Source organism: Pithys albifrons, chromosome Z (genome assembly GCF_047495875.1).
Source record: "Pithys albifrons albifrons isolate INPA30051 chromosome Z, PitAlb_v1, whole genome shotgun sequence".
In the NCBI taxonomy this organism is placed as follows: domain Eukaryota; kingdom Metazoa; phylum Chordata; class Aves; order Passeriformes; family Thamnophilidae; genus Pithys; species Pithys albifrons.
In genome coordinates, this window is record NC_092497.1 from 2,707,331 (window position 1) to 2,714,679 (window position 7,349).

General features: G+C 42.1%; 1 pseudogene; it reads right to left on the minus strand.

The window, feature by feature from the left end:
- Positions 1-881: 881 nt before the first annotated feature.
- On the minus strand, positions 882-6,447 carry LOC139684624 (elongation factor 2-like; annotated as a pseudogene).
- Positions 6,448-7,349: the final 902 nt, after the last annotated feature.

Below are 7,349 nucleotides of genomic sequence, written 5' to 3' on the forward strand. Positions count from 1 at the left end.
CCACCCTCCCAGCCAGCAATTCCTTCCCAATATCCCATCTAACCCTGCCCTCTGACAGTGGGAAGCCATTCCCTCTTGTCCTCTTACTCCAAGCCCTTATCCAAAACCTTGGATCAACCTGGTCTAGTGGAAGGTGTCCCTGCCCAGGTCAGGGAGTGGAATGAGATGAGCTTTAAGGTCCCTTCCAACCCAAAACCATTCCATGATAGATAAAAGCTTTGGCTTCTTTGGAACAAAATTTAGTGAGCTAGAATTTAATCCTAATATTCCTCTGTCACATTCCTGCTCATCTCAACAACATGTTCCCTGAATTTAAAATAAAAATGTAATTTCCCACACATCAGCACCCTGCATATAAGGACATAACCCAAGTTTTATGTGTGGTACCCCAAGGTTTTTTTGGGGGTTTTTTATTTATTTATTTTTGTAATACCCTCCTCAACAGTGCCAAATTACTAATTATCACACGGAAACTTAATCTAAATCTATTTTAGGCAGTTCTACTCATCTGTGCACTATGGGTGGTGTATTTTTGGCAGCCTCTGGTATTCTGGGATTATGATTTTGACCCATAGCAGCTTCATCATCAGATGGCCCCTCATAGAAAAATTCCAAATTCCTATCAGAATGTGTTTACACATAAGACACAAAAATCTTTAATCTAGTGACTTACAGAATGTGTTATTCCAGGTCGGAGACCATTCAGATCTCCTGCCTTCTGCTTCTGTCTCATCTTTTATGTTGTTCTTGTTTTCAATCTCTACAGAAAGTATGGACCTACTTTAGAAGAAAGATGACTTTCATAAGAATTAACCTGCTAAACTAAAAGAAGTCTCCCCTCACACCCTTGCAATCAAATCAAATCAAGACAAAATAGGGTGTTAACTAAGGACAAGATCCAGAACTAGCTGGCAGACTGTCCTTAACAACTTCTTTCCATGTGGGCTAGTGGCTGATTTGCTGAATTTTCCAGTTGCTGGATCAAAACACCTAAAAATGTTTATTTTTACTCATCCAGTCTGAACTTGAGGAGTATCCATTTCTCCTGCAGATTTCCACTCACTTACTGAAAAAACCCCACCAAACCAACATTTCACATTTAAGCAAAGATTAAATTAGCAGAAGGTGGCTAATTTGAATATAGCAATAACTGCTAGAAGTTTGGGGAGGCAAAGAATGTCTTTTTGCTTGTTTAGGTTTTTTACTATAAACACCAGACTTCAATATGCATTTTTCCAGGTTGGGCTGGGCTTGGAGCAACCTGGTCTAGTGGAAAGTGATTTAAGGTCCCTTTCAAAGCAATTCAGTCTGTTCTATGATTTTCAGGCTTTTTCAGGGAACTAGGCCCTGTAAGCAATGCTGCTGTCAAGAATTCTCTTACTTCACCCTATGATCTATAACTGTCTTTTGAAGCCTTGCTAAAATACCACACAAAATAAATACTGGAAGTATCCTATGAGCTAAGTAAGTCGAGGTAGGTTAATTTGGTACAAGGCTTCAGAATACCAGCAAATACACTGAGCCTTCACACAGGGATAAAGAATTCAGTTAACAGCAAATCGTGTACTCATCTGATAGGAAGTTGTCTCCATCACTTATGAGATACGATTTCAGGTTTACAAAATGCACAGAAATACTCACCTGAATTAAAAGGTTGGATTTGGTTCATAATCTTTTGTGTGTATAACACAGTTCAATGAAAGCATTTGTGTTCTAAGGTTGTGAGCACATCATCATGAGCCAACAGTGTGCCCAGGTGGCCAAGAAGGCCAGTGGGATCCTGTCCAGGATCCAAACTAGCGTGGCCAGCAGGCCCAGGGCAGTGACCCTTCCCCTGGACTCTGCCTTGGGGAGGCCACAACTTGAGTGTTGTGTTCAGTTCTGGGCCTCTCAGTTCAGGAAAGATCTTGAGGGGCTGGAGCGGGGCCAGAGAAGAGCAACGAGGCTGGAGAAGGAACTGGAGCACAAGTGCTGTGGGGAGAGGCTGAGGGAGCTGGGGGTGTTTAGCCTGGAGAAGAGGAGGCTCAGAGGTGACCTCAGCACTGTCTGGAACTGCCTGAAGGGAAGTTGTGGCCAGGTGGGGGTTGGTCTCTTCTCCCAGGCACTCAGCAATAGGACAAGGGGGCACGATGGGCTCAAGCTCTGCCAGGGGAAATTTGAGATCAGAAAAAATTCTTTGCAGAGAGAGTGCTCAGGCATTGGAATGGGCTGCCCAGAGAGGGGGTGGATTCCCCATCCCTGGAGGTTTTAAACTGAGATTGGCTGTGGCACTGAGTGCCATGATCTGGTAAAGGGACTGGAGTTGGACCAAGGGTTGAACTTGATGATCTCGGAGGTCTTTTCTAACCCAATCCATTCTATGACTCTATGATCAGAGAAAGCTTTCACAGCACATCTGCACGACAGGCAATTCCTTTGCTCAGTGTTGTGCTTTAACACTCAAATGTATAAATATTTCTGTTGTAAGAGTTACAGACTCCTGTGTCCATCTGCCTATGACAGCTCAGTTTTGCAGAAGCACAGGCTGGGCACGCACTGGTATGCACCACTGACATCCTCAGAGTGTCACTGTGGTATCTAAACATGGATCTACAGCCATTCCACCCGTGCTGTGGTGCTCTCTCACCACCCCAGAGGCTTTTCATCGTACCTCCCTCTTCCTCTGAATGCTCAGGTGGAGCTTTGAAGCAAAACTCACTCAGTTCCATACAGTGGGAATGTTTTTTAAAAAGACTAAAATAAAGACTTCAGAAATGTATCTGTAAAGTGTTAAGTAGTATTTGGAGGGTGATCACTTTGTAAAGAGTATTAACTGAATTCTTAGTGAACTTTCTCTGGCAATTAAAATAGAGGTGGTTCAATTCTGCCAGAAAGATAAAACTGACCTGACTTAAGAATGGCTGAATTAATGGAATCTAAGAATCAGAATTAAATTCTCACTGAGACTCCTTTGTTTCAGTAACCAGATTAAGCTGCAGTCAATTTTAGTTGTAAAACAAGCCTGTATGAGATAATCACATTTGAACAAAGGGAAACAGGTCTATAACTTCATGAGAAGGTCTGTCTTGTACATGTTTGCTGAAAAAAATAGTATCTGATGCAGCCCAATTCTGACCATTTCTTACTTTAACAGCTGAACCACCAGAGAAGGCTTCTGGTTGACTTTGCGCTTTTTAAAATTTTTTTTATTTTTATTTTACAATTCTCAGCCTCAGTACAGAAAATACTATTTGTCTTTCTCTCAAACTATCCTTCCAGAGATATCCAGCACATTATGATATAATTACTGGTAGAAAAACAGAGATTTACATCTTTAGATCAGAAAAGAGCAAATTAAATGTCTTACGAGTCAGGGATAGCAGAAAGGCCACGTTTCTTGTTGTGTGAGTGACACAGGCAGCGAGTGAGGCACAGAAAGCCAATGTTCTGGCTTTAAAGACCCACAGCTTCCCTTGAGCAGTTTGCTCCAGTCAAATGCCTGACATTTGATGTTTGAATGACATAGAGAAACTGGCTTGAGGTTACACATTTTGTCAGCGAGGAAGTGTCACTGGAGGATGATCTGCTTTGTGATTTCTGTTCTCTCTCCTGGTAGCTTTCACTCCCCAGTTGGTTGGTCTGAAATAATATCCCCAAAAGAGTATGGAGCAGTGTGTATGGAAGTGGCTGGAAAAATGGCTCCTTCAGGTTGCAGAGATCTGAACTGCCATAAATATATGCAATTGTCTCCAAAAGAGGATTTCAACCACAGCAAAGTTTAAAGTTTTCTTTACCATAATATCACCCATTGGTCCAGTTTCACCTTTTCCATGTGTGGGGGTAATGACTGTGACATTTTCTACAAGACACAGGCAAAGTTCCTCCAGCTACATCTGCAATCCCAGCAAATGACAGAATCACAGAATGGATTGGGTTGGAAAAGACCTTCGAGATCATCCAGTCCAACCCTTGGTCCAACTCCAGTCCCTTTACCAGATCATGGCACTCAGTGCCACGGCCAAGCTCAGCTGAAAAACCTCCAGGGATGGAGAATCCACCCCCTCTCTGGGCAGCCCATTCCAATGCCTGAGCACTCTCTCTGCAAAGAATTTTTTTCTGATCTCCAACTTAAACCTCCCCTGTCAGAGCTTGAGCCCATCGTGCCCCCTTGTCCTATTGCTGAGTGCCTGGGAGAAGAGACCAACCCCCACCTGGCCAGAACTTCCCTTCAGGCAGTTTTAGACAGTGCTGAGGTCACCTCTGAGCCTCCTCTTCTCCAGGCTAAACACCCCCAGCCCCCTCAGCCTCTCCCCACAGCACTTGTGCTCCAGTCCCTTCTCCAGCCTCGTTGCTCTTCTCTGGCCCCGCTCCAGCCCCTCAAGATCATTCCTGAACTGAGGGGCCCAGAACTGAACACAATACTCAGGGTGTGGCCTCAAGCATGGTCTCATTTTGTTCATCATCAGTAGCTGTTTGACATATTGAACAATACCCTACCCCAGAACACTCTCTGTCTGTACACAAATGCCTTGATAAAATACAAGCACAATTAAAACTTCCATTATATATGGGCAAGATCTCTAGTCTGCTTGATAGAGTGGTGACTGGCAAATTCAAACTCAAAATTTGGTGGTATTATGTGTCAAACCCATCATTTTCAGTTGCACATATTGCTCCATTTTCTAATGGAAGGAGAGAGACAGGAACTCCACTCTCCAGGATTTTACTGAAAGATCGACTTTATGTCCTCAGCTACTCTACATTCAACCCACAAATTGGATATCAAGTGGATGTAATCCCCTAAAACACAGGAAATGCCATGGGCTAAGAATGCATATCAGCATTCATATCATTAGTAATTAAACATTCAGAGAAACAAGCTGCTTCTATCATTCATGAATTTTTTTTCTTAAGAAGAAGAAAATTAAATACCCTGAGTCCTTTCTAATTGAAAAGCAATTTCTAACTGAAACAGTCAATCAGAAAAAGACACTTATCAGTGACGCAGAGAGCCACTGTGACTTCAGAGACATGTCCAAGGGAGTCAATTAGGTTAGTAAGAAAACCCAAACCACCTCTACAGTGTTTCATGAAGGCGAAGTCACTGTGTGAGACTTTATGATACATAGAAATTGCCCTGTAAGAGAAGAAAATAATGATAACTTAGCAATGCTTCACAATTTGCTGGTTTTAAAGGTTGCATTGATCAGGCAACTATGCCTACTGTATTACAGTGCCCATGCTTAGTGCAATTCAAGGGAAAGCCACAAGAAGACTTGAATATTTCAATTTATGGACCTCTTAGGATCTACAATTCTGCTTTACATGTAATTAATCCTTATTCAAAATCAACACCTTAAGACAGTAGTCATAGTACAGTATCACTCTAAGACTCTTGTAGAGTAATGCTCCAAATCACTGTAAAACTTACTAAATTTGCAGTTGCTGACATCAAAGGCAGAGCTGATAGTGACAAGATGCAACCCATCACAATGGCTTTCTCTAAGAAATCCACTAAAAATGAAGGTTGCTACAAAACTTCCCAAAAGCATCTTTCTCCGTGGTGAGAACCAGGATAAATGGTCATTAGGTCTCACCTGAAACTTCTACTCCCATTTTGCCCAGATTGTTGCACTCTGAAGACTGTGAGCTCTGAAGACTGTGAGCTTCTGTAGAGCACAGCTTGATTCACATGTCAGCTTAAAAAGAGATCTGGCAAAATGCAAGGCTTTCAGCAAACCCTTTTTCCGTCTCCAGATTTTAAAGAAAAATGACAGGAAGAAAAGAGACTGTTACGGGTTCACCTAGGTGGGCCTAAATTTGGGCTCTGAAGTTTGGACTAGGCCGAAGCTGTCAGCTGACTTGAGCTGGGCTGAGCTAACAGCTGACCTCTTCTAGCCAGTAACTTTGTATTCCATACCACATTATGACATCATCTCCAGGGAAGTAGGAACCAGTGTGGGAGTGGTTAAGGCAGTCGCTTCTCAGCCTTCCTCTTGGGAGGATGCACGATGCTGTCCCAGGGGGGATGGAGAGGACCAGGCCCACCACTGGCTCACAGGAAAGTAAAATGTGTTGTTCTGGGTCTCTCCTTTCTGCTTGGGTTTGTCTCCCTGGGGAATAAGCTTCTTCTTAAGTAATGTGTAGTTAGGACAGTAGAATTTGTGTGTTTGTTAAGAAGTTGAGGTGGGGAACTTGTTGTTGTAGACTTGTGTGAGTGTATATTTGTACTCTCTTCTAATTGTCTCTTTCTTTCTGTGAAAAATATATGTAGATTTAGTATAAACGCAGTTTGAAGTGTTTTTTTCCTTTCCCCTCTCTTTTCCTCCCTTTCCCTGGTGTTAGGAGGGAGGCTTTTCTCTCTGTGCTTGGGGGGGTTGGCAGTTGCTTATCTCAAACCAAGACAGAGACACAAACAAAATCTTACACAGACTCAATTATGATGCATCTTTCTTTCTCTTTCTGCATGTCTCTCAATCAGGTTCCTCCAGGTCAGGCACATTGAAGAGTCTGACAAGGTTGATTTGATCTGGTTGACTGTGAAATTCATCTGGAAGTGGGAAAAAAAAATTAGCAAATCAGCTATTGCTTCCTTTTAAAATATACAAATGTTGATGTGAAGTTTAAACATTTACTGTTATTAAACTCACAATCTAAAGAGCAAATGAAGTTTTTCATACTTTTAAACTTAGTATTAGAAATATCTCTCCACATTTTTGGCATGTTTGTGTAAGTATGAAGAGCAGAGGCACAACTTAAAATACAGCTCTGATTTCACATCACAAAATGTCAACTATGAAAAAAATGAAGGATCCACCTGTGGAGACAGAAAACTCATCCCTGCCAAATGTTTCTGGCTTCCAGAAAATCCTAGGTCTTCTCCTTCTGTAGCCAATACACCAGCTCTAGAAATTCAGGCTCAGGCTTCACCACTTTAAAGCCTCTAAAACCTCTTCAAAGACTTTAATTAGGAAAGTACAAAATATTTAGAGCCCCTCTCATAAATTATACCAGACAAAGAAATAGTTCTTATTTCTGTAATTCTTCTATCTCTTGCTAAGAATAATTTCTCTCCTTCACCTGCAAGCAAGCAAGAAAAAAACCACCCAGAAACCTTGACCCCTAGAAGTGGTGGCAATTCTCTGTTAAGCACAGGACACCTTAGCAAAGGCAGGTGAGATGTTACTAATCTCGGCCTGTCTCAGTGTGTAATGAGTCACCTGTAGGTCACAGGAGTGGCCATTCTTGCAAATCCCCTTAATGCAGGAAGTGTTTCACAGGGACAGGGAAAGGGATAGGACTGGGAGGGATAATTATAGAGAATAGTGAACAATCAAACAGAAAAATCACATACTATATCAGTAGTTTAT